The following is a 24165-nucleotide window of genomic DNA, read 5'->3' on the forward strand; positions in this document are numbered from 1 at the left end:
ACCATTTGGCTACAACAACTACACGTTGTACTTGGTGAAAAATGTTGTATATAAGTTGCGCGGGAGAAAAATGAAATTTATTAGTATAATTCGACTATCTTAACACTGTGCGTGCGTGTGTGTGTGTGTGTGAATTAAATTTGTTTTCTCTAATTATCATCCGTCATAGTCCGGTAAAGCGTTACTATACACCGCCCTCACAAATTCCTTCAGTACCTTTCTAATCAGAATAGGAAATTCGATAAAAATTAAGCCGATGATAACAGACATTCGCTCTTCAGTATCTTAGATTACACTTAACTCCTTGCCGGTTTTGCAATTTCACATAAAATAATGCTATTTTTTATTTACGGATTACTTTTACATATATATTTTATTACGACTAATGATGTCCTAGTATATATATAATAAACGGTAATTTTTGATGCAAAACATATGTTATTATGTATACTTTCTTTTTCGTGTTTTAGCCTCCGGTAATTACCGTTCAGATAATACTTCAGAGGCTGAATGAGGATTATATGTATATTTTTATTTATTTATTATAATAAGATACTGTAGATTACGTATAGGGAATTATGATAATTTAATTTAAATATTATTTAATCTTATTACATTAACAGAAAAGGGTGGTAATTATAGAAAAGCCGTTTCAATGGAACAGCTGGAGATTACAAGGTGAGGCGGTTGTTGCTAAGCGGTCTGCAGCGAGGTGCGCAGATCAGCAGTGCGCATCACGTTATCCCCTCCGCGCCAATAATAACAGAGTAAGAATGTGCGTCTAGCCCGGCAACATCCATCAACCTCACACCAATGCACACACTCCCGATTACTAAGTTTACAGTAAGCATATTTACAATAGAAATACGCGCGCACACAAACACAGAGAGAGAGAGAGAGAGTGAGTGAATATGACAACAGAGTACATATGTACACTATATATATGTATATATATATATATATAGTGTACATACACATTAACACATACACATACACGCGCACGCGCGCACGCATAGACACAGATAGAGAGAGAGGGCGAGAAAGTGTGAGAGAGAGACATTGACAATTGACTATTTAATGTACACACACAACACACACACGACACAACACACACACACACACACACACACACACACACTTGCTCTCTCTCTCTCTCTGAGAGAGCGAGAGACAGGGATAGAGCGAGGCTGTTTGTGTTGCCGGCTGAGAATTCTTTTTTAGTTCATCATTCCTGACCCTATCTTGGGCGAATCTCGTTTTTAGTCGTGAACGGTTTCTCTCCGTCATAATGCATATGTCGGGTATACGGAAACGCTGTAAGTTTGGATTTCGCCTGAGACAACGTGAAATCGGATTTCGTACTTGAATTTCCGAAAAACCGGCCGACCGATCGCTTTCAACAGTCTACCGTATTTTCAACTCGATCCTACTATCGGTTTTGGTTCAGTTAACGGCACTGTTCTATACCGATAACGGTTAGAGATAATCCATTTATAGTTGAAAAATCGGATTTCCGAGCCGACTTTACCAACTGGGTAGCTTCCTTCTCTTACTTTGACGCTCGGTTCGTTCGTTTACGATTTTTTTATAAATCAGCCCTTAAGGCCGTTTTTCAAAACTTAACTGCCCGAACCCTCGTCGCGCGACAAAAACGTGCCTGCTGTCAAAAAATTCAGCAGAAAATCTAGTATTTTTGGGGTTTTTTTCGACTTTTTAACTGTGACGACAACGATTTTGGAAAAATCGCTTCGACGCAGTAAGGGCGTTTTTCTAGGCTAAGGGAGCTTTTTTGCCGATTTTTCACCGCCAATAACTCGGCAACCGTTAGGCCTATCGACACGTGAAAAAATCTGCCGTTCCGATTCGACTCGGCTTCCGATCGGTAACAAAATTATCCCCCCCACAATCGGGCCCCTGCCCGAATACGGTCGGAAACGCGTATCTAGACAACCGCTCGTCCGATCGCGATCAAACAAAAAACCAAAAATTTTCTTTTTGCAAGCCCAAAAACATTTGTCCGTAACATTATTGCGTAAACCTTAGGGTTCGTCCGAAAAAAAGTTATACATTTTCAAAAAAATTAATAAACCCATTTACTCGCGATCGGACAAACCGATTCGGACCAAACTCGATACAGACAAGCGAGCCCCGATAGGGAAGGGATAACAGCACTCGTATTCCCGATACGGGCTAAGTCCAATTTCCGATCTCTACTTTCACCACACCGAGTCTGCGGTCGATCGCGCAAACGAAAATTTCGCCAGACTCCGGATATACGCGTTTAAAGGCGATCTAAGCTTTTTTAGCCGATGTGATTTTTTTCATAGGTTTTGACCCTCCGTTCAAGAGATGTGGCCTAAAAACGAAAAAAATTGCGATTTTCCGCCCCCTCGCCAAATATTTCATTAATTAAAATTTTATTTGGCTATAACTCTGGAACCGATCAAAAATAAGTATTTTTCACTTTTTCTTAATCGAAGTAAGCCCTCGTTGAGAGCTTTTCGAGGATATATCATAAGCGGTACTTATTTTTATCGGTTCCAGAGTTACAGCTTAATAAAATTTTAATTAATTAAATATTAGGATCTTACAATAGGAAGGCATATCGGTTCGAATCAGACTTCATCTCCTTTTACTTTCAATTTAAATATATTGATTTATTAATAATTATTATCTCTGATTGTAAAAAAAATAACAATAAATAATAAGTCAATAATAAAATTTAAAAAAAGTTAATAATGAAATAAAATTTTATGTACTTTTAAAAATCTATATATGCAATTTAATAGGAAATCCCAGTGGGAAATTCCCTATATATATATATATATATATATATATATATATATATATATATATATATATATATATAACCCTATAATAATTATAACAGTTGTGTTAAACGTTACATTTTTTTACGGCAAACTTTCTTTTTTAAAAGTTAATTAAAAGTCATATATTTCTGTAGGCGACTAAAAATAACTCCTTTTGATTTCAATTGAATCATCTCTTTATAAAAGCTTTTAATTTTTTATATACCTATTAAAGTTATATAATAAAAATAATTATTTATCCGAAAAAAAAATTAATTATTATTAAACTCAATAGTTATTAAATCAGCTGACTTGGGAAGACGCATTCACCACTAGACCAACCCTATGGGTATCGCAAGAAAAAACTATTCTAGTTTTGGGAATTGTATTTCGTTTATATATTATCCGACCAAAATAGTACAAGTTTCATTTAATTATGTCACCTGATATAAAAATATTTCATGTAGAAATTGTAATTTGTAGAAACTACAAATTCAAATTCTACATGAAGTATTCAATAATTATAAAACAGCTGACGATGGACAGCACTTCAAATAAAAAATTAACGAAAAGGTTTTGGTGTTAGAGTTTTGTGAAATTCATCTGCAGGTCATGTATTAAAAACTTGGGCCATTAATTACGATTTTGAGGAGTAGTGAAAGACAAATTAAATTTTTTTCATTATCGTAAGAACCGATTGTTATAAATAAAAATATAGAATTGATTATTCTTAAGTCGTTTAATATAGTAACTATATGTTTCGGTTATTGTCTTACTAAGGGGTGATTACACTATATAAACCTTCATTTGTATTCCTACGGTAACAAATAAGCGATGAACGCAGTTAATATATTTTTCTATTTCTTTAAGATTACATCCTGCGCTTTTATGTAGATATATACATATATATAAAAAGAGAAATTAAAGCTTTATTACAACTCTCACTTAAACTTAACATGTTTGCACATGTCACTGGTATTATTTAATGTACTATATTTATTTTACGAATACATTTATGGCATTTATTTTATTTTTTTTTACTAATATAAAGATGAACATCAAACTGATGGAGTAATGTTAAAACAAAGTAATTCGTATTTTATTTGCTTGACGTGCGGTTATACAACTACAAAGAACAGTTAGTTACTAGTACAAAAATTAGGTAGGTATCATGTGTTGTCTATGAACAAAACCGAACATTAGACTGAACATCGACGGGGTGGGGAATGACTGAAAGCGCGCTGTCTGACGGATTCTTATTATACTGTTGAATTAAAAAATGAGACGTGCGTGTTGTGTTACGTGTTTCTGATTTAATTTTTGTAATGTTTAATATGTAATAGAGTTTAATGTATTTTCTCGTTTTACGCGTGTTGTTGTTGATGTCGAAAATTGTTTAGTTTCGTTTATTTTTTAAAAATTTAATATATAAAATATTAAGTTTTATAAACGTTGGAAATAATGTAATTTCTATAGACACAAATTGTAAGGCTGAATGTAATCAACTACTACTTGGCATTAATTCTACAGTTTAACTCTTCAGGTAATGTATGTTAATTTAACTCATTTCACTAATCAAAATTAAATTGAATAAAAAAAATAATAAAATAATCAGTTAAGAATAAAACAAAAAAAAACTGTAAATTTTAAGATTAATTTGGTTGTATTTATGGTAACTTGGTACTTTGTACGGTTGAATAAGTCTAATATTTTACTACTTAACAAATCAGTTTAAATTTTGTTATTAATTAAAACTTTACTATTCAGATGCTAATTTGTAAGCTTTATCCAATTGCCGTTAAGTATAGCAACTTTATTGTTTCAGTAACTTCTATTATACTGTACATATATGCAAATATTTTGATTCATTATTAACGTAGTCATATATTATAATATTTTACGCCTATAAGTTTTTACGTAAATTTCATCCACAAGTCTTACTATTTCGTTCTTTCTTTCGTTTAATTTTATCTTGTAGATAATTGTGTGAACAAACGCACATTCAACCGCAATACCACTTGTGCATTCATATGTAGTTGGTACATATACAGGTTAACACGTGTATATCGCTGAGTTAGCTGGATGTAATGGAGAATCGTTGGCAGGAAGACATGTCCGGCTATTCGGCTAGACCAAGTTACAATAACTTTCATAGTATTCTGCAACATTACTTCCATTAATTTTAGTCGTGTCTCATGCCTGTTCCTCACTCACTCGATCTTTCTGTTTCGCACACGTTACATCATTCTCTTCTCTCTCATCATCCCGACAACTATAGGACAATTTCATACTCCGTCCTTTCTTAACTTGCGATACCTTCATTTAAAATCATAATATCAGTTTAACGCCGTATCTAACATTTACGCGACCTAAATGTTAAACCCCGTAGTAAATTTAGTAGTTTAATATAATGAGATAACTTAAAATTTCGTTTAACTTATACGATGTAATATTACTTCTCTTTCGGGACATACAGAGGATGTAAAACGTTACGTATATAAATAATAAAAACGAACATTTTTTATTTTTATTTTTTACTTTGTTGAAAATGCCTGCTTATAATCGAAAAATTCATTTTTTGAATAGCAGTTTAATATGATTTTGAACTGAACCTAAAAAAATTACGAAAGATACTAAAAGCTGCATCGGCAGCCTCTATCTTATTTTAGGATTATTTTACTACGCTTCAGACGAGATATTCGCAGAACATATAGAGATATCTAAATAGTTTAATTTTTGCCGGCCTCCGTATCGCGAGAGGTAGTCCTCGGCCTTTCATCCGGAGGTCCCGGGTTCGAATCTCGGTCAGACATGGCATTTTCACACGCTACAAATTATTCATCTCATCTTCTGAAGCATTACCTAGCGGTGGTCCCAGAGGTGAAAGAAAAAAAATGCAATGTATGTACGATAGGTTTCTGAAGTCCATTAAAAGATGTGTATAAAATGGACATAATTGAAATAACTTAGATTAATTCTCTTGAACTGTGCTATGTTAATTATATCTAAAAAAATCTAAATTTATAATAAAATGTAATATCTAGTTCGGTATATTTGCAAATATATTTTCATTAAAATTAACTAAAAGATTGAGTCATATTAATCTTTTTTTCACGTAATTTAATAAAACAATATTTAAATAGCGAGATGGTTCTGGGTTCGAATCCCGGTCAGCTACGGTAACTTTTCATACGCTATCGATTTTCACCGGGCTAATGACCGTAGCTGTTGATACTCGTTCTTTCTTAAAAAGAAAAAGTATATACATTTAAATATTTGTCGTTGTTTTTCGGAAGCTTACATAAACCTCGAAGTTTCAGTGATTTTAAAAACAACTCGTTTCTAATAATAAAAATAAAAATTCTTTTTCAAAACCCTAATCAAAATAAATTTGAGAAAATTATCAATATTTGTCATTGAATCTGCAATTCTAAACAAGTTTTCAAGATGGCTCGTCAGGATCAAAATTTGCTGTTTGTAAATTAAGCCAATTTTTAAGTATTTTTCTTAAATAATTAATGAACAGTAGATGTGTTGTTACGCATCAAATACGATTAACAAATTTAAAACTGTCCACATTCGTTGTGATCTGTGTAAATAAACAGATTTAAAACACTGCACTTTAAATAACTTCCTCAGTGTTCCATATATTGTTTGCTATTGAATTAAAGGCTTGTTATTTAGCGATATAAAAACTTAACAAGTAAATTAGAATAAAGTAAAACTGTACAATACAAGTACTAGTACCGGGCAAGTATTATTGTTATTAAATTTTTATTCTTTATTCATTATATATTGTTGGTTTTAGTTATTTCCAAAGAATTTCCATTTACGCCTGGTTTTATTGATTTCACATACCTATTATACGCCGTTCTGTCCTTGTATTGTATTTGCATGGGACTTGAGGTTCGATCTGTTTAAACTGGATGCATATACTCTGAAATTTTTTAATTAAAACAAAATATATATATATATATATAAAATAATCCTGAATAAATTTTTTTTAGTTTAAAATTTTATTGAACGTAAAATATTATTATTAGTAACAAAATGTAAATAATTTAAAGCTAGGATAAATAAAATCTAACTGAAATAGATTTTTGTATTGAGCATTTTTAAAATTGCCTAAAATTGGTACCAATATTAATTAAAAAAAAAAAAAAACTAAAACTATAATAATTAGTATACTACTTAATAATGCAAAGATTTGTACTTTAACATGGGCACCCCACTCTTTGGGCCATTCATCACGCGTATGAAAAAATTGACAAAAACATCAAATTTTTAACTTGAAGCTATGACTTTCACATAATCTTACATATCATCATCAAAGCTTGTTGTCAAATCCATTCTGAGATATCGTCCTAAAATTATTTTTTACCTTTTAGCACGTTTAATTTAAGAGTAATGTGTTTAATTTTTTTTTTTTTAATTTCTATGTTTTAGTTCATTTAATATAACACTGTTTTTTAAAAAAGTTGTTTTTATTTATTTTTTGATTTCTACTTCTTAGTCTTCAAAAGTTGATACTTTGCAGCTGCACTAGCGCACAGGTTTGAGCGATTATATGAAATTTGAATTTTTTTCTCGGCGGTAGAAAAAATACGTTCATTCAATCTAATCGATTGAAACGACAATATCATGTTACGAATTATTCATGTTTAATGGATAAATTAAACACGGATAATTCTATCACTAAGAAAATATGCATGTAAACGAGGTTGCGTAAGTTCGAGAGGCATTTTTTTTTCAGTTAGCAACTTAGGTGCGTCTTAGAGACTTGTAAATGTTGTTAAAATATGTCATTATCAGGAGCAAACCTGTATGAAAAATTACAGAGCGAATGGTTAAGCGGAAGGGCTTCAAAATTCGATCGGAAGGTTCCGTACCGTGAATTTCACGTATAGTCGAAGAGCGAGTTAATATAAGAGCGGTAAAAAATAACAGTAGAATAATTCATATTTTCACAGAAAACTTGTTACAATCAAATTTTTGTGTCGTACCTAATATACATGTACACATGTCTGTGTATTTTTACCGATATTTGTTGTGAATTATATGATTTGAAACGATCTAATGGTTCTGTAAGTACGTATTTTTTACGACCTAAACTGCTTAATTTTAAATTTATTTGGATAACTTCATAATTTTTTAAGTAGTAACTTAAATCGAGATAATCACAAGTTTTAAACGTTTATTATTCGTGCAGTGATATTTTAAAACGCCGAGTAAATTACTTTCTCTAAGAAAAAAGTCAATGATTACACGACTGTCATAATTAATATTTACGATACGATCTTAAGCTTTTCCTTTTTGCATTGTTACTTTAAAAAAAAGCTATCCGTTCTGAAAATATAATACAAAATTAATTATTTCTATCTTCATAAGTAACAGGCCAGTGAGACGGTTTTTGTAGTCGACTCAAATATATTTATTCATATAAAACAAAAGTTTTATTTTTCAGTAAGATAAAAACCCGTAACGTAAAACCGTAATGTAAAAGTCCATTTCCTCGACTTTCTTATTAGGGATTATGGACGAAAATTATTATCATTCGAAAAAGTTGAAAATACATAAATACATTCACGTACATCCTCACCCTCGTAGAGGAAGATCTCGGACGCCATAACACCCCTTACGTTCCTAGTTCTGATGGGCTTTACCGGAGATCATCTTATAGACCCTCTGACTTTGATTACGTATCACAGTATTAGTTTGGCCTCTGTCGGGATACCATCGATGCGAATTCCTGGGCAGACATTTCCTGTGTTTTAATTCAACTTTACTATCCCTTTCGTTACTGGCTTTTCCAAATTTTTGCTCATCTACTCTTATTTGTAACTCTCAACTAATTAAATAACCGTTTCGCGGAAGCGTGATCCACGCGCCTAACTGAGTTATGGGAAATTTTGATTATATAACAGGAAAATGGTTATTTTGTGACCGAAGGTAACAAAATAACCGTTTCCCATAACTCAGTTTCAAACTAGACATCGTTATCTATATATAAGATTTCATTCGACTTTACTAGAAACATCTACATTTTTATTCTTTTACTTCTTTAATAAATGATTATTGCAACAACGACAGTTTTGTTCAACATATATCCAAATCCATCTCAGTCTGTCAAAGACAATTATGAAATCTTAACACGAAACAAACACTAACTTACTCTGTTCTGATTCGTTTTTGGGAACGAGGAAACCTTCACCCTCCCGCACTTTAGCTCCATCACCGAATTTCTAACTTATTCTACTTCTGTATTGAAGACGAATAACTAAACTAACCGTGGCTCGATGCCAAAACGCCTACCTTGGTGAAGTAAACGCCCAAACCGGCCCCTAGCCATCCGGGTTTCACTCTGTCTATTAGAGCAACAAACTCCTTTAGCCATCCTCTGCGAGGCCAGAAACCTAAGGAAGCGAGCAACTTTATTCTACACCCTTTGGGGTTTTCATTTGACAAATCTAAATTATAATTAATTCTCGGAAGTTCTCTTAACTATTCTAGTTCAGATTCGTATTTGGACAGACATACAGAAAACGATTACTTATTTAGAACATTTTAACTTTCTTTTTCCTGTTTAGCATCCCGTAACTACCGTTTAGATAATACTTCGGAGGATGAATGAGGATGCTGCTTATGAGTTTCAATGGAGTGCAGTCTTGTACAGTCTCAATTCGGCTATTTCCGAGATGTTTGGGTAATTGAAAAAACCCAACCGCCAAAGAACACCGATATCCACGATCTAGTATTTAAATCCGTATAACAGTAACTGACTTTACTAAGACTTGAACGCTGGAACTCTTGACTTCCAAATAAGCTGATTTGGGAAGACTCGTTCACCACTAGACCGACCCGGTGAGTTACTAACTTAGAACAAAATGAGGTAAACTGTTTTTGTTATACAAATCGGTTACAGTTTTGAGATTATTCAAAATTTAATTTCTGTTAGACATCTAGTCATAGATATCAGTGTGACTTATTTGTGAAAAAGGATAGGGCTATATATGAAAACTTTACAAAAACTCTTCTGTTGTTACGCATCTGGTGACTGACGATTGGCTGTTAGATGGGAGAATGTTTAGGTCAAGTGACGGTTTAAATTTCGTACATGGAGTCGATGCATCGCATGATGTTACTGTTCGCGACTGTGAGGTACGTTTTGCGATTCGTTATCTGTGACCTAGCAGAAGTTGTTTAATTACATAATCTGTCGCAATCACAATGCGGTGATGCATATAAAGCACAACAGATGCAAGAGATAAAATTGCTTTCGCTTTCATTAAGAATATTGATTTACATACGCGACCGGTCCCAGTGTTGAACAGAGCGAAGGTGTCGCTTGTACAGGTGAAAGATTTCCTGCGTTTTAGTGGGGTGGCCTACTCTGGGTAGAAGACAACGGGTAATCGCTTCAGCCCTCGCTTTCCTTATTATGCCCGTCGTGAAATGCTTTTTTCTTGAGAACGGCAATGCCGTCTTGTGGGACTTGTATCACGTATCTTGTCGCATTCGATCCTTTGTTTACGGCAAATAAGCAATTGGACATGTATAAATGTCTATAAATATTTTATTGACTTTTTTCAAACTACAATTTCTTCTTAAGCAATTAGAAATAAAAAAAAATTATCGTATCGGCTGCGATTATCTATCGTGTTTTAAAATAAATATCTAAACTTCAATCGGGTTTAATGTAATTCTTAATTACAAAAAATTGTTCGGCTCTTCTTATGCGATGTTAGGACAAACGGATAAAAACCGGCAAGTTTTACTTTAGTAAAAATCTAAAGCTATCGTGAAAAGTCCTTTCTCCTCAATGTATAGACAAATGTAGCATGTTTATGATTTCTGGTAATAAAAAAAAAAAACGTTGTCTAAATATTTTGTTATTTGGATCGCTATATCTTACAAACATATCTGCACTAAACTTTCGTCTAGTCGCTTTCCACTCTCGGGTACTTGTTGCACCACAACACCGACTTTTGTAGAAATGAATTTTGAAATGCACCACCCGTCCATTTCTGAGCACCTTGTTAGTTCATTATACCGATTAACAGACAAATCTTTATCTTAATAAAGAGAAGGTACTCAAGCATGTCCGGACAATAAAAATCTCCAACTTGAACCGACAACTAAAGTCTTTAAGTGGCCTACAGGGTAAGATTATGCATTTTCATTCAGACGAATAACAGCCATCGAGAGCAGCCTGCACCGTTTGATTTGTTTAGCATCCTTCAATTCATAATAAGATTCTGATATCGCTGCAGTCCCAAGCTCCATCAATTCTGTTAGTAGATTCTTTTGTTCCCGAAATGTTGCGACAATCGTTTTTCAGTTCAATAATATCATCTGAATCTGTACGGCTCACTTCTCTCTGATTTTCTGGCGTCATGTCGCGCTCATAATATTAGTATGAACATGAGATTATCATCTACCGATTTTAGTTTCACTGTTCGCTTGCTCACAAAAAATGAATTACAAAACACAGAATTACAAGTTGGAAACGACGATATCATCGTGTCTTTCTTCGATTGCTTCTTTACCAGCGCTAAACAGAATGAAGAAGCGTTTGAACAAGTTATTACATTATAAATTCCTGATCTGTGACTTCTGTGTTATACAAGTCGTGCAAGATATATAAGTGATAACATATAAAGTTGATTTCTTTACGTTTATTATGACACGATATAACCGTTCGATGCGATGAACAGAGTAAAAAGACTAATTTCAGGGCTGAATATCAGCTATAGTTTAGTCGGCTTCGTGCTGGTATGCAATAATTTTTGAGGGAAAGGCATCAGAAAAAATATTAAAATAATATAAAATTAAATAATATCATAAAGCTTTACTTAGATAAGTTTAAAAAAAATCCTTATCCAAAGAATAGTAAAAACTTTTCGATATTTTACTTAATAAGACAGTTACAGCGATATTTTGTTTTTTCGAAAGGCCCTCCCCCATTTCCAGTCCCATGATCCGATTTTGGCCGTTAACGAACTAGACCGAGATTTTCTGACGGGTTATTTTTAAGGAACAATTTGAAAAATTACGGCAGTTATAGTGTTCACAAGAAATTGAAATATACATATATAAAATTTTGAGTTGACGGTGGTTTTGGGGTCTGAGGCTGTGAAACGCCAAGATATGTCGAAATTTTCCTGAAATCAAATCATTGTATCCATTGCAATACGTAGCTTATCTTTTGAAATCTACTTAAAACATTAGATTGCAGAAAAAAATACTGAAATAAACCGTTTTGTAATTCGTGGGGTTGATAATTCATTCGCTTCGAAAAATAGATATTTTTCGTTTAAAACATCGTTTTAAACGATGTGTTTCGCGACACATCGTTTAATTTCGCTCTGCTATTCAGGAACGGTGTGAGGATGAGTTTTGTAAGCGGCATCCTTAAGGTATCCCCCCACAAGAAAAAGTCAGGAAAGGATAAATCAGGAGACCGAGGGGGCCACAATCCCTTCGAAATCTATTGTCCACGAAAACACCGATACAAGAAAGTCGGCTATATGAGCGGTAGCATTGTCCTATTAAAACCACGTGTAATCTATCCGGTCTGGAGGTATAGTGTTTACAAATTGTTGCTCTGTCTGTGTGTAGCGCTCATAGTTCACAGTGCCGGAAAGAATGTATGAAGTTTCGACTGCTGATATTGCACGCGAAACTCCCATTTTTTGTCCGCGGAGAGGAGACTAGTGCACCGATGTGGATTTCCGTACGCGAGATGCGTGAATTCTGTGCGTTCATGGTAGTTCCGTATTGCTGGAACCGTGCCTCGTCGGATCGAAACCGATCGTCGAATTCATCCCCGTCCGAGTTATGACGTGAACCGCTGACAGAAAGCTACACCTTTTCCAGTGTCTTCAGGTAACGACTCGTGAACGACAGCAATTCTGCGTGAACGCATCTTTAAACGCTTGTTCCATGCCGTGCGGGCGTTACCAAAAAAGATCAAAACGGTTAGATAGACGTCGCACAGATTTCTTGGCACTAACAGAATATAAAGCTTGCACGCCGATCGACTTTTCTGATGCTACCGTTTTCGGTCGAGCGCTTTTGGCTGCGTCTATCGCATTCCCTGACTCTTGATTCTGCCGCTTGATGGAGAACTACTTTTCTGTGAAGGCGTTCTGGGTCTGGGCGTAACTGGCACATCTAATGTATCGGGAGGCGACGAATATATTCTGCTGCATTTTGTAACCCGTTTTACCCGATTAAACTTGCAACAAAAGAAGAAAACATTCTTCCGTGAGATTGTGTCGCTCCTTGAACCGTCTGTATTTTAAATAAATGGCTCTAAGATTTTTTAAATCGTTTGATAATTTATTAAAAACGGCAAAGTAAACGCGTATGAAGTATTTTATAAAACTTTACGCTTGACAATTATTGAATATGTACTATACTTATGTATATTGAATTTTAAAGTATAGTAAACCTCTTTACGGTTTCCCTAAAAAGTTAAAACAAATTTTCAAAATGAATAAATAGGCTGCTAGAAAATTGTTTGGCGACGATAAATATGAATCGTGTAGATTGATATTTAGAAAATGAAATATTTTTAGTTATCCTTGAGTTTATATTTATGAATGTGCATTCTTTTCCAAAAATAGTCCCTTTTTAAAAAAATAACAATATCCGTGCTATCAAATCTGATAATAGAACTCTCTTTTTCTGTTTAGCTTCTGGAACTACTGTAAGGTATTACTTCAGAGGATGATATGTATGAATGTAAATGAAGTGTAGTCTTGTACAGTCTCGCATCAACTATTCCTGAGATGTGTGTTTAAATGAAACTCAACCATCAAAGAACACGGTATCCACAATCTAGTATTCAAATCCGTATAAAAGTAACTAACTGCCTTTACTAGGGTTTGAATCTTAGAACTCTTGACTTCGAAATCAAATGATTCACTATGATAAGTTCACCGCTAGACCTCGACCGGTTAATGCCGATAAAGAATTTCTTTCTTTCTCTGTTTACCCTCCAGAACCACCGTAAAATATTACTTCAGAGGATGAATGAGGATGACGTGTATAAATGTAAATGAACTAAAGTCTTTAAAGTCTCTGGTCAGCCGCTCCTGAGATCGGTGTTAATTGAAACCCAACCACCAAAGAACGACGGTATCCATGATCTCGTAATCAGATCTGTTGCCGATATTAGAACCGGTTTCATTTAACTCAGCGCAATACTTTGGCTTACGACAAAGGGCCTTATGCTTCTGTTGCGATTTTAAATAGATTACCAAATCGTTTAAAAACTTCTCCCGACAATTTATTTTAAATAGAATTAAAATATTCTGTTTTACTAAAACATAATATTAATTCTGAAAATAAATTTCTAAATAATAATTGAAAATGTTTAAAAAACTCTAAATTTTCTGCACCTTATTCAGCTTATTATTAATATGTACGTAAATATGGAGTAAAATAATTTTCGTTATGCCTTCTAAATTGTTAGTTATTTTTTATACTTTGTATCTCCATTAAAATACCGTAACATTATTTCATGTTTTTATTTTTTGCATTTAGGCCGACTACAAACCACACAAATGTCATTTCTTCCGCTTTCTTTTTCATTTCCTTCAACATTCTTTTGTTCTTTATATATGTTTGGCATTTATTTTTTTTTTTACCGTTTCACTTTGGTATGTCTTTTCCTTCATCGCACATTTCTAACTCAATTTTACGTATTTTTTGTCAGATTAGCTTTCTATCTTTCGTTTCCTGTTCACGGATCCCTAAGTTCTATAATTCTTTTTTCATCGTTGTAGGTCCCAAAGTCGCTCTTTTGTTCACAGATTTTAATGAAAATCTGTTTATTTAGTCGCTGTTCGTCCATTCTGTACACACGACCCAGGAATTTCAATCTCCACTTTCTTATTAATAAACTTAAAATATAAATACATGTAAACGGTTATTTTGTGACGCTAATCTGGATGGTTTTACCTTGGCTTTCTACGATTCATCCGGCAAAGGCTGCCACAGTTCCTTTTCTTTTTACACGGAATAGTATACGAGTACCGTTTATGAAATCATCTATATAATGTGTTGTTATGAATCGATCAGGATAAAAATTTTATTTATTTATGCTTCAGTTCAACAGAGGATTATTCTGTCTTTAACAAAATTTCTACAAAAAAACCTCCTTAATATTGCATAATTACAATGCGTGTGTTAAATCTTATAATTCACAATATATTACAAACAAACTGAATTATAATCTTTTTTTTTCAGATGTTTTTTAAAGAATGTAATTTAACTCATCTTAACGATTGCTTTATTTCAATGTAATAATTCAGATGAGGATATTGCAGTCTGGTATGGAATTGATATATTTACACACCGAGGGGGACCACCGAGGTCCGAGGGGGACCTCGGACATTTCTTTAGAAATTATATTAGAAATGTTATGATGCCTGTATATCAACATCCACTAGCTATTATAAGGTCAGTAATATATTTGTTTTTTTATTATTTACTACGTTTTTTCTTAATTTTTACGTAAATATTAGAATTTCCTGTTTAATTATATTATATTTTCTGTAAAAGACCCTGAAAAAGATATTTTAATTTTTTTATACTGTTAACAGCCTATGATTATCTTTGTCATTCTTTAGTACTTCTCTTCGTTATGATACTTTTCTATCATTTTTCTTAAATTGTTCTCATATATATATATATATATATATAATTTTGATTATGGATTATTTGAATTTAAATTAACATACCTGAAGATGGAGTTACAGCTCCGAAAGTACTAGGATTTACACTTTTTAAATTGTTGGTTAGTAGAAATTAATTTATACAAAAATAATTTTCATTACAAAAATACTGTAGCCAACGTGATATAATGTGTTGATTTCCGGGACAGTTCGACTGCAGGGAAGTCCTGCATTTTATAAATTTGATTTGTTTATAAAGTCAAAGCCAAATTTTGTGTTGTTAATCTATAAAAATGGTGAAATTAGAAGGTCAGATCAGAATGTCAAAGTAACGTATTATTTGCTGTTAATAGATCGGTCGAGTGGCCGAAAACAAAATAAAACAAACTTAAGAAAAATAATAATGAAACCGATTTCAAAAGAAACACACTAGAGATAAAAATTGCTTTCTTAAATCTTTCAATTTTAACGTATTAGAAAAGTTTTAATTATTTTATTTTAACGTTTTTATAATTTTATTTTTATTTAAAATAAAAATATATCTACAAAAATTTGTCAGAAAAAATCAAAAGAAGCCAAGAAACTGCTACCTTCTGAGTTTGACATATGGTTCTGGTATGTAGAAATCTATATTATTTTTCTGTTGTACTAATTTTCTTGAATTTTGTTTGAAAATATATCCGACAGAAAATGACAACAAAATGTACGTTAGCATGTTATTATATTATAACATTCCAGTATTAAGTAATGTTAACGATAAATCTTATGTACAAAGCCAAAATTTTGTCTGTTTTAAGAAAAGAATTTCATCGATTATTATACGAGGGTTATTTTTTTTTCAAGGTCGATCGGTCACGAAATTAAAACCACGGTGATAATAAAAAATTTTTTATTTGTAACAAGTACTTACATAGTTACGCTATTTCTTTACATAGTCGCCACTCCGATTTAGACATTTGTCGTAGCGCGGTACAAACTTTCCAATACACTCGTCATAGAACGGAGCCGCCTGTGTTTTCAGCCGTGTTTCTACGCCGGTCTGCAGCTGGATGTCTGTGCCAAAATTTTGTCCTCCTAGCCGGCGTTTCGTGTGAGCAAAGAGGTGAAAATCGGACGGAGCCAAGTCCGGGCTGTACGGTGGGTGATCAAACACTTCCCGACGAAAACGCTGCAGGAGCTTCTTTGTTACACAGCGCAGTGTGCGGCCGAGCATTGTCGTGGAGAAAGACAACGCCTGATGACTACATTCCTCTCCGCTTATTCTGAATCGCCCTTCGTAGACGTTGAAGAGTAACGCAGTATGAGGCTGCAGTGATGGTCGTGCCGCGTTCCATGAATTCCACCAAGAGAATTCCATTCCGGTCCCAGAACACAGTAGCCGTACGCTTTCTGTTGGAGAAGGTTCGCTAGAACTTCTTTGATTTACCGGGAGAATGAGAATGCATCCGCTGTTTGGATTGTTCTTTTGTTTCTTCAGTTTCGAAATGGACCCGTGTCTCGTCCATTGTGACAATTTTGTTTAAAAAAACTTTTTCATTGTGGTAACCCTGGAGAAACGTTAGGGAGGCGTCCGTTCTCATTGTTTTGTGATGGTCGGACAGCGGCCATCTCAAGACCCATCTCGCACACAGTTTACGGTACTGAAGTCTCTCACTCGCAACGGTGTAGAGAGCTGACATTGAAATTTCAGGAAGCGAATCGCTCAATATAGAAATTGTGAACCGACGATTTTCTCGAATCGCCTCATCCACTCGCTCAACGAGATCACCGGTTGACACTCGCTTCCTTCCCAGACCGCCTGCATCATGAACATCTGTACGTCCTGCTTTAAAGTTACTGCACATTGTCGCACTTTGCTGTCACTCATTAAAGTTACTTATTCGTCGATGAATTTAAGCCGCATTACACCCCTCAGCCTGAAGAAATCGAATTAACGCACGCACCTCACACTCGGCGGGAGATGCTATTGTTGTAGACATGTTTACGCGCTAGCTGCGTGTTCAGAACAAAACGAAGTGACGCGGCGTGATTGAAGGCCTTACTAGAAACGCTGCGTAACACATATGCGCAAAGGTTCATCCGATTTTTGCGAGGGTTTTTATTTCGCGACCGATCGGACCTTGAAAAAAAATAACCGTCGTAGATGTAATATGCCAAAGTTTGGTCAAATTCGGTGGAGTAGTTCTGGAAATACGAAGTGATTTAGGGTGTGAGACTTTTTTTTTGGTTTGTTTTACTTCCGGGTCCGCAGTTAAGCAATTCAATCCGCAGAGATGAGATGAATGTTTTGTATCGTGTGTGAAAAATGCCATGCCTGACCGGGATACGAACCCAGGACCTCCGAGTGAAAGGCCGAGTTGCTACCACTCGCGCCACGGAGGCCGGCAAGGGTGTGAGACCTAACACCGAACACACACACACGTACATACCAACAACCGGAAAATTTCCATCCGGATTTTTGTTTTTTCCGGTGAAAACCGCATACCCCAAAACTGGACCGATTACTATACTTTCCCTTCTGTAGTTATAGCTCTGTTATAAGCGCAAGGCGGGAAAGTAATAGTGAATATTTATATTTTCAGAAAGTGGAATAATTAAAACCTTTCGTATCAGTTTAAACGCATTAAATAATCCGAAATGTTTTTCTCTTGCCAAAAACTGATGCAGCGATCATATAAACAGATTTAAAGAAATCTCTATTATAAATACAACTTTTATTTATTTCTTGTAACAGATATTTCTTGTAAAAATGTTTATAATTTTGTTATTTGCTGTTCAATTGCGCAAGAGATAAAACATATTCGTTATCAGAAGACAATATCACTACGACTGAAAGCTTGTAAATTCTTTTACCCACCAACTCGACGTACACCACCATGACCACGTTACTTCCACACTGCGCCCACATCACCTCTTGGACGCCAAACCTAATTGTTCCAAATACGATTTAATTTTTAATGTAGAGCGTTTTTCTAAATATGTTTGTCTATTATTCAAGATTATAGAGAGCGAAGTAAGATTATAATAAATAATTGTATAATAAAATCTTAACTAGAATTTTATACAGAAGAATTGAGAGGAGAGTGGAAGAAGTGTTAGGAGAAGACCAATTTGGTTTCAGGAAAAGTATAGGGACAAGGGAAGCAATTTTAGGCTTCAGATTAATAGTAGAAGGAAGATTAAAGAAAAACAAACCAACATACTTGGCGTTTATAGACCTAGAAAAGGCTTTCAATAACGTAGACTGGAATAAAATGTTCAGCATTTAAAAAAAATTAGGGTTCAAATACAGAGATAGAAGAACAATTGCTAACATGTACAGGAACCAAACAGCAACAATAACAATTGAAGAACATAAGAAAGAAGCCCTAATAAGAAAGGGAGTCCGACAAGGATGTTCCCTATCTCCGTTACTTTTTAATCTTTACATGGAACTAGCAGTTAATGATGTTAAAGAACAATTTAGATTCGGAGTAACAGTACAAGGTGAAAAGATAAAGATGCTATGATTTGCCGATGATATAGTAATTCTAACCGAGAGTAAAAAGGATTTAGAAGAAACAATGAACGGCATAGATGAAGTCCTACGCAAGAACTATCGCGTGAAAATAAACAAGAACAAAACAAAAGTAATGAAATGTAGTAGAAATAACAAAGATGGACCGTTGAATGTGAAAATAGGAGGAGAAAAAATTATGGAGGTAGAAGAATTTTGTTATTTGGGAAGTAAAATTACTAAAGATGGACGAAGCAGGAGCGATATAAAATGCCGAATAGCACAAGCTAAACGAGCCTTCAGTAAGAAATATAATTTGTTTACATCAAAAATTAATTTAAACGTCAGGAAAAGATTTTTGAAAGTGTATGTTTGGAGTGTCGCTTTATATGGAAGTGAAACTTGGACGATCGGAGTATCTGAGAAGAAAAGATTAGAAGCTTTTGAAATGCGGTGCTATAGGAGAATGTTAAAAATCAGACGGGTGGATAAAGTGACAAATGAAGAGGTATTGCGGCAAATAGATGAAGAAAGAAGCTTTTGGAAAAATATAGTTAAAAGAAGAGACAGACTTATAGGCCACATACTAAGGCATCCTGGAATAGTCGTTTTAATATTGGAAGGACAGGTAGAAGGGAAAAATTGTGTAGGCAGGCCACGTTTGGAGTATATAAAACAAATTGTTGGGGATGTAGGATGTAGAGGGTATACTGAAATGAAACGACTAGCACTAGATAGGGAATCTTGGAGAGCTGCATCAAACCAGTCAAATGACTGAAGACAAAAAAAAAAATAATTGTATAGAATATAGGAATAACGGTCTTCACCGCTAGCCTTAACTGTTATTTCATCGACTAAAACCATCGTTCCATGTTACGATATAACTTTATTAATAATAATTAAAGGTTACTTAACGATCACATCCTTTGTTTTTGCTACAGCTTGTAGCGAAAAGCAGGACTCTTATTTCATTTTCCCTTTTACAGTGGACTTATTAACAAATAGAAGATAACGAAACGATTTTATAATCTTTAGATATAAACCTGAAGTATAATTTGAATAACAGTGCTTGCGTAGCTACTTTATTGAACGTTTAATAAAGTTAACTCTAGCAGCTGCTTATCAGATGTTTACGTTTCATATAATCCCAAATTAAATTAACTTATTTTCTCGTCATGCGTCTCCGTATTTGCCCGGGAAATAATACAGATTTTAATGAAACTTGTAAAGATTACATACATGCTTTCAGCTATATTATTAAAATATTTATAGGGTGTCCAACCACTTATAATATTGTCAGCATGACAAAAAAAAAAAAAATTAAATAAATTGAGAAATATTTTTAAAAAAATTTCTCTCTTCTCTCTCTCTCTCTATTTATCTATCTATCTGTGTCTGTCTCTCTGTTTCTCTCCTGTGAATGTGTAACTGTTTGTGTAAGCCGCGCATCAGAAAACAGTTTTCTGTTTATCGGTAATATTGTGTGTGTGTATTTTCGGTGTTAGTCCTCACATATAATATCGGTTAAAAACACATGTATTTATATTTATGTACATACGTAAATAACAGTAAATAATTTTTAACGGGATTTTTAATCGGTACCAACGGAAAGCTTTTATTCGTGATCTATTCACCGAGAATAATCGTAGGAAAACTTTAAAGAAACTTTTTACAACTTTTCAAGAGTAATTTTTTTATTTTTTATTTAACCGCTAAGGGTGAAGTTTGTTAAAATAAAATTTCAGTAAATAAAACAGGAAATGTTTCAAACACGGATTCTACAGATTGATTTTCACGAAAATTTTCATTTCGAACAAATCGCTAAGTAATAGACAAATAAAAAAACAAAAAAAAAACATAGGAATAAAAATTGAACCAAGTAGAATTAAAAAAAACAATCTTTATGTGGATATGAGTATTACGCGTGATTGCGAGACGGTTTTTATTTACGAATGTTTGTTTTGTTAATATAGCTTTGAGTTGCACACCGGTCTAATGACCGATGAAGAATGGTGGATCCTTGGTTTTATTGGAGTTTTTTGTGTTACAGTCAACTTTGTTATCGAAAAGTATTTGCATAATTAAATTAACTACTCGTCAATAAATATGTTTGGTAATACTCGCATTATTTTTCATCTAAATATGCATTAATATCTTTAATAGGAACATTTCTGATATTTCAAAAACGTCTCTTTTTGGTAGAACGTTGTGTTTTTGTAATCCACTAGTTGGCGTCACAGATTTCACACGATAATAATAATATCGATTTTTTAAAATTTAAATGAATGTTTTCTTTCCGGTTGGAAATTAAATAAGTTCTTTAAAGGACGCTGTTTATTTCAGTTAGTATATGAAGTATAATGTACCGATCGAACTGGAATTATAAAAGTCGAAATAATATAACTTAAATGGAGTGATCGATTGTTATATCTCATTTTTCTATTTGAGAGCCTCACGCCCCTCACGAGAAGTAACTGACTGTTAGTAATTATAAAGTAGGCGGAGAGGGATTTTCATCGCTCCATTTATAGCTTAAATTACAGATAAATTTCATTAGAAATTTTATATTAAATCACGATCGGTGGTCAGTTACACGCGATCAGAATATTATTTTACTATTGCGATTACTAAACTTTAACGTGAGACTTCCTTAGGATGTGAAATGTAAATAAAATCAAAAAGTATAACCTTATAAAAATTCCTCTTACTATGTTGCCGCTTAGGTGAATAAATTTTTGTTTAAAATCAGGCTTATTGAGAATCGCTGTTTATCCTTTCAGATATAGGTAAACTTTGAAAAATATTATCCCGCAGCAGTGCAAGTTAATATTGCTAGTCGTACTGCCTTAACTTTATTTAAATCCAGGAATTAAAAAAAAAATCCCTTTCGGCACGCCGGAAGGCGGAGATAGATTTCACCGGTGCTAAGTAAAAAGAAAAAAAGATTTCCTTCCTCCTTAAAGTTAAGAAAAACTTCAAATTTACTCGATACGACAACGGATGCATGTGAAAAAAAGTTTCACATGTTTAGCATACGACAGCCCCTTTTTTTACAATTGCAGCAAGATTTTGGTCTGCCTTGCCGTAAGGGTTGGTCATATCAAAAATTATTTCAGTTAAAGTTTTAGGTAATGTTTAGAGGACTAACGACCACTTTAAACCGATTCGACACAGCCTATTAAGGGAGGTATGATTCTTTTTTGTCTTCGAACCCCCATTTTTTCCACCCCCTAGGCCGACGGTTGCTGACATCAAATTTATATAAGTTTTAAGCCCTTATCCAAAGAATAGTAGGATCTTTAAACGAATTCGATATTTTACTTAATAAGAAAGTTGTAGCGATATAACTTTCCCGAAAAAGGTTTTCCCACTTCCACCCTCACGGTCCGATTTTGGCCATTCGACTGAGATTTTGGGACGAGTTATTTTTAATAAACAATTTGAAAGTGATTGCGGCAGTTATCCTGTCCACAAGAAACTGAAATATAACATGTATAAATGTATTTTAAACTTTTGAGCTGACGGTGGTTTTGGAGTCTGCGGGATGTGAAACGCGAAGATATACAGAAATTTTTCGGATGTCGAATCATTGTACCCGTTACAGTAGGTAGTTTTCTATTGAAATCTACCTAAAAAAGAATAAACATATGAAATAACTACTATTTAGTAAACGAAAGCATCGTAAACAAGTAATATATTTTATTTTTATTCATTACTGTACACCGATGATATAATTATTTTTCGAAATTATTAATTAATATTTAATTTTTTCATCCCAATTTCAACAATATACATGTAACATAACTTAAGTTAGCTTTTTAATTATTAGATTTACGATAATTTACATTTAAGTTCATAGAATCTTTTTTTTTATGGACGGGCGAAGAATAACAAAAAAAAATTACTAATACGTATTACAATAAAATTAAAATTAATTATAAAATCGACAAATAATAAAAGTAATAATTAAAATTGCTAACAAGCAGTGACAGCGACTTACAAATTCAAAAAGTAACAATTCAGAAATTATACAAATGAAAAAAGTAAAAAAAGTAATTAATCAAAGCTAATATTATATTAATGAATGCAATTGAATCAAGAAATGAAAAAAAAAATTAAAGTAATCAGCTGAAATAATAAAAAAAAAACTCCCGTTCAAGTTCAAATATGCGGTAGTAAATAATTAAATTAATTATTTAATTAGAAGAGAGAGTGCTAATTTGTTCCCATTCTCTAAGTGCACTTGTTGCAATTCGGAACAAAAACATTAAGGATGTCTTAATTTCAAACATCCTGTCCATTTTATACGTTTTAAATCAACGAGGACAGCGATGCATATTTGTATGGACTCCAGGGCATGCTGGTGTTACAGGTAATGAGAGCGCAGACGAAGCAGCCAGAAAGGCAACAGTCTGCGATGATTTGGATGCATTTCCTGTAAGAGTGGCAGACGTTAAAAATTGTCTAACTAACGTAGTAAAAGAACAAGTGGAATACTGAGTGGAGGAGTTTAAATACAAAATTAAACTCGGTGAAAACTTCTCCATATAAATGGAAAAGCGACGTGAAGTTGACTCGCCGAGAACAAGTAGCTGTGACCAGACTTAGAATCGGTCACACGCGATTAACAAATTCATATTTGTTAACCGGCGATGAGAGACCGATGTGCGGTGTTTGCAATAAAACACTTACAATTAAGCATCTAATAGAAGAGCGTACAATATATGAGGACCTCAGAAAGAGGTTCCGTCTAAGAAATTATATTACTACGTTGAACCTACGAGAACTACGTTGGTTGAACCGTTGCGTTATATATCGTCTCACCCTTCAAAAATTTTCAAAAACCCGAAAATGGTTTTTAGATATTTATCTGAACAGTATTTGCAAGCTCCAATCTAGTGAATATCGTGTTTAGTATAGTCGGGAATGGGGAAAATTTGTAATAAGTGTTAAGTGTAATAATTTTGAAAAATCTAGAAATTGTTTCTTTTTTTTTAGATATGTACATGAAAATTAAGCACTCCAAAACTCAAGTTGATATCTTCATCTCTTACCAAAAAGTTAAAAAAAAAAATAACAGCCGGTTTTGAAAAAAAATTCAAAATCAATTTTAACTCTTTAAACTTGTAATTTCGAAAAATCTAGATGTTAGCTTTTAGATATTCATATGAAAATT

The 24165-nt window shown here is 33.6% G+C and overlaps 1 long non-coding RNA gene across 1 annotated transcript; it reads left to right on the forward strand.

The window, feature by feature from the left end:
* Positions 1 to 4110: 4110 nt before the first annotated feature.
* LOC142333880 (uncharacterized) lies at positions 4111 to 24068 on the forward strand. Its single transcript, XR_012758736.1, has 3 exons — positions 4111 to 4353; positions 15066 to 15278; positions 23988 to 24068. It is a non-coding gene; the product is annotated as an uncharacterized LOC142333880 (long non-coding RNA).
* Positions 24069 to 24165: the final 97 nt, after the last annotated feature.

The sequence above is a fragment of the Lycorma delicatula genome, chromosome 13, assembly GCF_047948215.1.
Source record: "Lycorma delicatula isolate Av1 chromosome 13, ASM4794821v1, whole genome shotgun sequence".
NCBI lineage: Eukaryota > Metazoa > Arthropoda > Insecta > Hemiptera > Fulgoridae > Lycorma > Lycorma delicatula.